We start from the raw sequence: 10719 nt of genomic DNA on the forward strand, positions 1-10719 counted from the left end.
AAAGAATACATAAGGGGTTTCAGAGAAAAAGGAAAATAACATGCATTAGGGAATTGCTGATATCAAGGAGAAAGAGAGAAGAGAAGAGAAGAGGTCGCACTCTTTCTGAGAAAATAACCGGGTAAATAGTTTGAGCCGCTTAGGTAGGAGTAGTAAATAGTTTGGGCATGGGCATTAAAAGGTAAATAGTTTGGAATTAATGAGTATAAAGTGAGATTTTCTCTAAAAAAAATCCCTAACCTAGGAACACTAGCGAAGAATAGACCCCTCCCAGTCGTGACCCTCTCTTCATCTTCTTCATATACACACGACCAAAACCCTAATAACCCTTAGAAGACAAACACCAACGACCAGAACACATTCCAGCGGCACCCCACCTTCTTCTTCACCTCACAGCAGCCAACCCCAACCAGTGACACACACAGAAAGAACAAAACAAAAAATGGCACACACACACACCACCTAGCGTCCCCCTTTCTTCTAATATCTTCCTTGTTCTCAAAATCAAAGAGACACACATACGCACAAGATCTGGACAAAAGAAAACAAAGAGGGAAAAATGGGTTAGGCTAATGTAGTGATGATATAAACATAGGTCCTTTTGTTATTTGTTGATGGATTTGGAAAAGAGGCAACAGTAAGGTTTACCAAAATATTGAAGCCTTCAGAAGTTGTGGCAAAGCAATTTCATTCAGAGATTGAAATAATTAGCCTTTTGGGGAGGGAAATGAACGAAACAGTAGGAGATTTGACGGAAAAGGAGCAACGAATCTCAATGCTCCATCTCATATTTTCTGGTCCGTTTACAAAAGTAGCGTTCCTCCCAAACTTTAATTTCTAGTTACTGCTTCATCTACAAGTGTAGGCTCATCGGACAGCAGTGTGTCCTCAATTACTGACAAATCTTTTCATTTTAAAGAGATTTCGAAATTTTTTTACATATAAAGGAGATGATGCTTCTTCTTGTCTATTTCGGGCCTTTGATTTTCAATGGTGTTCGATTGAGGCTGAGTCGTGTGAGATCCGTTTGGAGCTGATGAGCGCGAGTTCCGTCCAAGGTCCTGTTCGCAATCTTGTTGCTTATGAGTTTCAAAGTTGTCCGAGCATTCAAATTTCAGATTCAATAGTAAGGTCCATTTCTCTCCACTGATCCCAATTGATTTCTATTTGTGCTTTCTTGTTTCTATTATCTGTTTTTACTTTAATTGCTTCTTCATGGTTGTTGTGTAAATAATTTATGATTTATAGTTGAGTGAGTGCAAATGATTTCACGTTTTCGCTGGGGATTCAACTTGTATTAGATTTGAATTTTGAAAGTATTACTGTGTTGGGTAAGATAAATGGACAATTGTAAATTGATTTGTCTTGGATGATGAAATAAGCCGAAGGTTTGGGGCATTAAACAAAAATGAAAAATGAAATTTGGATCTTAAATCTTCATTGCTTTTGTTTATAGCTTTATTATTCGTCTACATCGTTAGGAGCATGGTGGCATCAAATGCATTAGACTACCAATAACTTGAGCATATTTATTTTGATCTATAACATCTCCCTTGTTCTTGGGAGTTGTTCTTTTTTAATTGACTACTAGCATCATAAGGAGTGCTTACAAGTACCACAGAAAATTATCAAATTTTTAAATAATTATTTCAACATAATGTTCTTTAGTCTAACATCAAGCTATTGTCATCTCTTATAATTTTCATGCCAAAAATAACACTAGCCTCTCCCATGTTTATCATCTCAAAATTAGATGACAAAAAAAGTTTGGTTTTATATACCAAATCAAGGGTAGAACTAAAAATGAGCATATCATCCCACACAACGGCAAATAAAAACACAAGTACCATCTACACATTTTGAATAATATCACGATTCAAAATCTACAATAGGTCGTGATGGCACCTAACACCGCCGTCAGGCAAGCCAACGGTGATCTATCAACTTAATACTCATTTTATTAATTTTGAAATGATAAATTTTTATTAAGGAAGAAAATTTACACTTTTAAATCTATGGGAATGTACAAAATTAGTAGTTTATAAAAGAAATGAATGGCGATTATATATATATATATATATATATATATATATATATATATATATATATATATATATATATATATATATATATATATATATATATATATATAAATGTAACTCTTTGAATTCCTTTCACGCGTTCGTATGCGCACATGAGCGCTCGGTATCAGTTGTGCTTTGACGGCTTGTAATCCCCTTATCGAGGGGCGAGATGTGTTTTTTGTGCAATTATGATGGGCCAGTCTGGAGGACTGGAGGCCGAGTTTCGCCTGTAGCTTGAGCACTGAGGTGCTGATTGTGTGAGCATGTGCTTTTGAATTTATAAGTTCGGTAGTGTCCCTATTAGTGGAAGTGATGACTGGATGAATATGTGATGAGTATGATGTGACTGCGAGATGTGTTCAAATGATTTGAATGAGACGAGAAGGGTCTGCTTGGGGTAGTAAGAACTATTCGGTGCTTAATTTCCATCGTGATTTGATGTATGACCCGAGTTGTGGGTGTGATTGAAGGATCTTTCCATGTTGCCTAGTTGGGAAGTGAAGTAGATTTCACGTTATGATATGAGTTCAGACTCAGGAAGATTAAATGACTGCGTAATGTTTATGACGGTGGAAGGGTATAAAGAGATGTTAGTTTGAGGCGAAGCAGGTGGGTTATCTCCTGTGGAGTGTTCTGAACTTTGTGTGATCCTTATTTTGTTGTTGGAAGATCTCCCATACCAGTGAAGTATATGTGTCGCAATTTAAATTTGGGTCGCTTAAAAGAGTGAGCTTGACTGTTGCGAGGGTGAACGCGAGATTTGCGGAAGATTTGAAGTACTAGAAGGGCTGTGTTGCACGAGCTTATGAAGGATTTAGTTTAATCTCGCCACGGTATGATGGAAGTAATAGAGTATATGCATTAGGAGTAATTGTGTGTTTTGATCTATGGCTTTAAACCAAATGGGGGAGTCTGCTATTGATTAGTTGATTGCACGGTTATGTGCTATGTTGGTTCCGGTTGAGGCGTACTGGTGAATCGGTTATGGCTTACGGAGGTTGAGACCGAGGATGGCTCGAGTAAAGGAAATTTCAATAAAGGTTAGGTTATGCTTTATGGGTGTATGAGAATCGTGGAATGACTTAAGCTGTTATTAGTAAACGATGTGCAGTGCATAGAACATGAAGTTGCTTGGTTGCATTAAGGTGAAGTTACATTCTGCGGTGTCGGAGTGCTAATTGTGAGCACGTGATTTTTGCCACGCTTAAAATTACTCCTATTAAATTCCTTAAAATTAAGATTTTTCTTTTATTATTTGAATTTTAGGAATTAATCGCATGATTTTGTGTCTTGTTTGCATTTTGTGGGCATTTTTAATTGATATAATTTCAAAAATACAAAATAGTGTGCATTTTAATATTACAAAAATAAAGAAAATAACAAAAATAATTCTTTTTGCATCTCTACTTTTAATTTTTAAAATTTGTCTTAAGTTTTTTTTAAAATTAGGAATTAGTTAATTTTGGAAATTAATTAGTATAATTTCAGAGTCAATTTGGGTCTTTTACGCTTTTTTGATCTTACATTTAATAAAATCAGAAAATAATAAAAAGCAAAAAGAAAAGAAGAAACAAATAAAAGGAAATTTGAAATAAAAGCAGGCCACCAATTTTGGGGCCGAATTTGAGATCGGAAGAGCACATAGGTCCTGTGGGCATTATATTTCCTCTTTTTATCACCTCTCATTCAAGCTCGGCATTGCAGGTGTTTCAAACCGGAGGCTGTCCTGAACCTGTTTTCCAAATCTCCGTATTCAGGACCTGTTACTCCTTTTCTTTGGCTGACCAATCCCATTGCACCTAGGCCTCGTTATGTTGAATTGTTGTACATTGTGGCCTTTTGGCGGTCTCTCAGGAATTTGAAATCTTTTACCAAACCAGACCAAGTTATTTGGGATTCTACCTCATCTCTGGCTCGGTCATGTATATAGTCTTTGGCTCAAGGTACCTGCACTCATTCCATATCTTTCGGATTCTGCCTTCAGGGAATGCAGCTTTCGGTCCTAACTCCGATGACTTGCCCACTCAGATTCTTCATCGTGTGGCACTGGTCTGGAATCTTCCCAATTGTCACAAAACTCCCTGGTAAGGGCATAAAGCTGTATGCCTTCGATACCCCCATTCAAAAGAAGTAAGGGAGACCTCCCGATGTTCGTGGGAATGTGTTAAATGGGTCAGATCCGAGTTCGCTTCCCATTGTGGGCTGACCCGACCCGTTAGGAGAAGATAAGGGAGAGATTCTGGAAAAGGGACAAATCCGTTTACAGCACCCAAATCGAGCACATTATTCATCTCCCATCATAAGAGAGAAGATTGATAAAAGATATGAAAAAGAATAACGCCGGCGACCTCTGTATACTCGGTGGGGGATTACAACTCTCCTCCATTCCAAATCCCAGCCCACGAGTTATTCTGCGCCGCACCCATTCTTCTAGTCCTCGAAAAATGGACCTCACGATAAACTACAGAACAAGTCCGGATACTTGAACCAGTAGGATATCGTTGTATTGCTCTTGTGCCTCCTAACTGTCGAAAAGGAGGAGATAATGTTTCTTTTACTCCCTCCACCTGAAATCTCTGTTTACAGTTAGCAAATTGCACCTTGAAAGACAATTCTCTCCCTACACGAACTGTGACCGGACAATCACACACTTGAGGTCAAAAGGCTTAGGTAAAGCCATGTTCATGCTTCTCAATCAGATGTGGGAGGAAGAACCACCCTGTTGAACTAGTAGATCTATTTGTCTATATACCGGATTAGATCGATTCAAAGTGTATGCGCAATTGCGGCCTGACACAAGGTTATTCCTCCGGAGAAGTCGCGTGATAGATTTTGCAAACCATTTCTCTTTTCCCGTGCTCTGCATTGAACAGGTATCAGCCTTCCACTCCAAAAGGCTACCATGAATGGTTCTCATCCGCCCCCGCGCCTCGAGCTTCCCAAAATTGTCTTTAATTGCTGCCTCTAAGACTCTATGTTTCGTTAAAATCCATGCGATGTAGGAGGTTTCTCTCGTATGCAACACCATTTAGGGTTTTCTCTCTCTCTCATATTGGTGCGGTGGTCGCCGCGCGCGCCTCTGGTGCCCTAAAACTCTCGAAATAAGTAAAGATTAGACGAATCACGTGAATAGGCGAGAGCACAAACCCAACCCTTACCGACACAAGAGATAGGTGTGGCTACATTTAAGAGAGTGCTAGGATACTGAGACATGGGAGATATGAGAGAATCAAGTGTAATGCGCAACAGACACACTAAATACTTGATAAGGCTTAGACGTCCCTTCTGGATGTGGGCCAAGCCTGCAAATGATGTGCTTCGTCTTTCGTAGCCGTGCGCACAAATGCGTCTTTCCCGTACCTTATGCCGCATGTGCGTGTAATTCTCCACTCTAAGATAGCTCTTTAGCTTCAGCTACATTGTCATGATGTTCATTAGTTCAAATTCCTGAGAACGATACCTCGACGTCAAGGGCCGGGTATGCTCTCTCTAACAGGTGTATAGAGGGGTCTCGTGATAAAAGTCATCGGTATTATTGTCGCTAAATGATGAGGCCTTTTCTCAATTGAGGTATAATGAGTCTTTGTTCTAATAATAAATCCGTGAATAGACTCAGAACCTGCCATCCAAACTATAATGAACTCACTCTCTTAATTGTATCTCCCGGACGAGAAGATACTATTACCCATCGCAACGACTTATTAGAGAGCATATACTGCGATCAAGAGATTCAAGAGAAACTTAATGAGGAATACAGTGAGTGGCTCTCCGCGCGATGATTGAAGCTACATTTTGATGTTATATCAATCCTCTTGGATCTAGCAAATTTTATTTAAGGGTATACATCTGTGACATGTCGCTCTCGACACTTATAGTTAGAGATAAATTGAAACACTCTCGTAACTATATATATACATACTTCTCAATGACACGCTTTCTCTCATATGATAGAGTGTTCGAACAGAACAAAGCATACTCTCTCTCGCAGACCTACTTATCTCTGGGATCGTCATGCCATAGGGTAGTTAAAGGATATTTTTAGATGCTGTGTCGCTCCCGGTGACCTTCTAAGCCTATCGACTTGGTCGAGGAATTTAAATCGAAGTTAACGATTCTCCAACGAGATCGTGAAGGGCTTAGTGTGGTTGGCCATCAAACGTGCCCCGCTCAGAGTGAGTGGAGAGAGAAGTTAATAGAAGTTTCTACGACCCACTACTAGAACATAATTTTAGGTGAAATACCTCGAAATTCATATAAAGTTTTAGAGACTCCATTTCTCTGTGGGGCTAATTTTGCAAAAAGGTCGAGAGGTATAATTGGGATATCCAAGTTGACTTAATATCAAGGGATTTTGAACTCTAAGGTATCTACACATTCCTCTGTGTGAGAAATCAAATATATCCCACGTAGTAATCGGGCAGAGTGTTGCCCAAAATTCAAAAAAGCTAGTGTGTGTCACAAACAATTTTTCTTTCCCTTATGGTTTCCTTAAAATTATATTTCCTTTCCCCTCTTTTTATTGTATGTTCTTCTTCATCTTTTTAAAACGATCGCCGCTCATGCCATGTGTCAAGTGGACATGGAGGTCGTCCAGACGTCTATATCTCCTCCCAAAGCCAACAGATTGACGGCTACACGTTATTGTGTCTAGAGCATATGATTGGTGTAGGTGTCTTAATCCCAGTCCAAACACAAACTAGATAGTGTTGAGCCATATACCCAATACAGACTTTATGTCACATAAAGTGTCACCTACTAAAATGTGACTATTCTCCATTAAGTTGCACTCCAATAATCTCAAGTGCGAACAAGCGGTCAACATGTAAACCGAGCAAATAAAATGCGCAAGTAGCACAAGATGCATCAGGATAGTCAAATTTTTCAGGTCACCTGTCCTAGACGGACCAACCCCTGTGTTGAGTCCCCTAAGTCAAATGCACATGATGCAAACAAGCGTCCTACTAGGAATCTGGCATGAGTTTTTGTTCTTATAGGTTTAAATCCTAGGTTTATTGGTCTAGACCTGGTTTACCCGAGCGGACAACTCGAGCTAGGGGGAGGCAGCGTACCGGGGATACAAAGCTCGTCGGGCTTTGCAACTTATCCAAACCTCGTTCTAAAGTGGGAAAAGACGCTAAACAGAAGAGAAGCTACATGAAGTGGCACCCTTCTCCATGATGTAGAAGACTCGGAAAGAGGAAGGGAGTCGCGACAGTTTATATATACAAGTTCAACAAATATCAAAGCGGTAAAACATTTGCACATATAGCATGGGAACATATAGAAAAATCAAATAAAAGCCAAATATAACAATTTATACTAAGCTCGAATTCTTGAACCCTGAATCGAAATTCTGGGTTCGTGTCCCCAGCAAGAGTCGCCAGAGCTGTCACACCTTCTTTTTATTACACCTACCCCGAAGGATAATGTATAAGGGAGTTTTCCATTTAAAGTGACATTATTTCGAAATGGGATTTATTTATTATTTATTTTTAGAGTCGCCACTTTGGATAGGATTGGTGTCCCAAGTCACCGGTTTAACTTAAATCCCAAATCGAGAAAAATTGTCGACTTCCCAATTGGAGTCTACGAACCACAAATTCTGAATAAGGAATTCTGTTGACCCGAGGGAAGGTGTTAGGCACCCCCGGATCCCGTGGTTCTAGCACGATCGCTTAAATTAATTATAAATGGCTAAATATCTGATTTTTATACATGTTCAACACCTTTAAATTATTTATCGCTTTTAATTATTTTTATGAAAGTGAACGTTGTTTAAAAACGTGTTTTTCGGATCACGTCAGATGAAATGCACCCGGATCCTCGACACATTCTTATTCAACGTTTTTGGATTTGGATTTGAGTCGCATGAAATGTACACCCGTATTAAAAAGGTAAAATTATTAAAAAGCGCGCCTAAAGCGACTAACGGGTTATTATCTTTGCGGAGGGCCGTGGAATTCGCTAACCGGCACGCCCCGAATTCTAAGTATTTTTAATTAAGCATTTAATGAAGGCCCGCGATTTATGTGTTTTGCGAGGCTCATCTCACTTTATTATTTAAAGACCAAACTAAAGTGACCTATGATTTTCTATTTAGTTTTGTCTCTAAAAGAGCCTAATTAATTCACATCTATAAATTCGGGTCTCGGGTTCAAGTCGATTCAAACAAAAGGAAACCCTCCTAATTTGAACCCGCTACTTAACTCGAGAACCTAAACTTATATTTTGCAAATCAATCCCATATTCCTAATATAATTTAAAGGATTTTTTTGATTCCAGCGTTTTTGGGCCTGCAAACCTGGCCCTATATAGGCAGAAGGAAATACAGCTTTTAAATTTGCCCAGCTTTGGCTTCTTAAGATGACACTAGGCCCAGTTATCAATTTGAATGTAAGGGCCTGGTTGTCTTGCCTCATTATTGATCTTAACTATTCGTAAAACAAACGTACCATTTATTTAATTCAGGTGTTACTACGCAATTACTTCGTTGCCTTCCATGAACTAATTAATGTGATCCACCTGGAACTTAACCAGTAGTTAATTCCAAAATTACACCTGAATCGCCAAATATAAATGGACTCCTGTGAGTTGCAATTTAAATCAGTATACAACGAACCAAGTGAATCCGTACATGACAACACATGAGTCTAAACTACAAGTTCAAAATCAAATTAATACATGAACTAACGTGAAAATCTATACATGAGTTATTGGCAGAACATATTTCATGCAATTCTAAACTAACACTGTTTGAAAACACATTCACATGACTCTAAAAGGTTCAATGTTCTAATTACCGACAAATCAATACTAAACTAATGTAAGGGCAGGAAAGTTCATGCAATTCTAAAAGGTCCAGCAGTCTAATTAATTACAAATCCATATATTGTTCAAATAAACAAAAACTACTCTATGCTTTAAGCTAAACAAGGAACGGGAGACTTCATAGATCAAATGTAATAATATTTCATCATTTCATATACTTCAGCAATCCTACATTGAGTCTTCACAATTGTATGAGGCCAAATGAGTACCTGGAAAGGGAACAAATGCAGAAATTGAGAGTCAGCGATGCAAGCAACAGCAGTATACAGCAGCAACTAGATCGATTTTGAGGGGGAATTCAAAAGCTGGAAATTGGGGATTTTTCAGAGTCCAAAAACTTGTATTGTAAGGCAAGGCAATGCCCTTTTATAGACAAAATTAGGGCTCCTACAGATTTTCACTTTACCCCTAAGTCCCTCTTTTATTTTCAAATTTTTGCTTAGTTAGTCCTTAGAATTTTTGACTTGTTGCCTAAGTTATTATCCTAAGTTCTTGAAATTATAGCTAAGGCCCTATTCTAGAAGATTCTAGGGAATTCTATCTTAATCTACAGTATTGTTTTCTATTTAGGATGCCTATACTACCCTTGTTCGCCCCTAAATTACATAGCCTAATCAAACTAAACCCCAACCCTCTTACCTTGGTCAGTAACTATAATTAATTACTCACAGGAACTGAAAGTTCGGCTAAGTCCAAACAAATCCTAAAGTTGAACTAATCACTCATCCCAACTAACCAGAAACATGGGAATTGAATCTAATTAGACTGTTAATCCAAACTAAATTTATTCACTAAACAATTCAGCAATTCAAATAAATTAAACTGAGGCCAAATTCAGTAACAATCAAGAATTATTCAATCGAAACCAAACCAAAATCAAACCAAAGCAAAAAACAGAACAAAATTAAACTAAAAGTAAAGACTAAAACAAACAGAATCAATTAACATAAAGAAAAATTAATCAAATGAGAAGAAACCTTACTGACTTAAAACGAACAATCAAAAAACTTAAACTAAAACCTAGAACACTGACTATGAATTAACAACAAGAACTACGCTTAAACTAATCTTAATAACAGAGAAATCAAACAATAAAAGAAAAGAAAAACTTACTTATGCAAGGATAAACAAAGCTGAACGCCGATTCAAGCACCGGAATGATGTAAACGTGTGTTCTTCACCAAGAACAAACGAACACATTATTTCGTGGCTCGACTCAAACTTTGGACTCGGGAAATTGGGGAGAACTCGAGTAATTCAGACTTCTAGGGTCTGCCGCTCTAAGATCTAAAATTCGAGAAGCTCTGGTGGGTTTTGAGGGAAGATGATAGGGAATTCGTAATGAGGGAGGGAAGAGGGTGGTTTGGTGTAAATTTGGCGAGATTTAGAGAATTTAGGGTTTTGGCCAGAATTTTGATTTGATATTTGAGAAAATTGGCTAGGTTTTGAGGGAAAAGGATTGTAAATTTGGAAAGAGGAAAGGAAGGTGGTTCAAGGGTGTTGATTTGGTGGTCGTTGGAGGTTCGCCGCCGCCGTAGGCGATTTCCGACAGCGGCGGACGGCGGAGGGCGGTGGTGGGAGCTAAGGTACGAGGAAGACAGGTTTGTCTTTAGGGTTTCTACAATTTTTCAGAACTTTTATTAAAAATGAGGATCGATTATGAGCCGTTAGATCAAAGAGGATAGATGGCCCAGATTTATTGACGCCAAACGGCGTCGTTTTGTTAGCCTGGGGACTGGACCGGGTAATTCACAGATCTAGGCTGGACGAATGGAACGGGCTTGGGGAATTTTGGGCCATTTCAACC

General features: G+C 38.6%; 1 long non-coding RNA gene across 1 annotated transcript in view; it reads left to right on the forward strand.

Moving 5' to 3' along the window:
- The first annotated feature begins 248 nt into the window (after window positions 1–248).
- LOC109236597 overlaps window positions 249–10719 on the forward strand; it is a 12065-nt gene continuing 1594 nt past the window's right edge. The window contains exon 1 of the long non-coding RNA XR_002069523.1: window positions 249–1131. This is a non-coding gene — a long non-coding RNA (uncharacterized LOC109236597). The remainder of the gene's footprint in view (window positions 1132–10719) is intronic.

Source organism: Nicotiana attenuata, unplaced genomic scaffold (genome assembly GCF_001879085.1).
Source record: "Nicotiana attenuata strain UT unplaced genomic scaffold, NIATTr2, whole genome shotgun sequence".
Lineage (NCBI taxonomy): Eukaryota > Viridiplantae > Streptophyta > Magnoliopsida > Solanales > Solanaceae > Nicotiana > Nicotiana attenuata.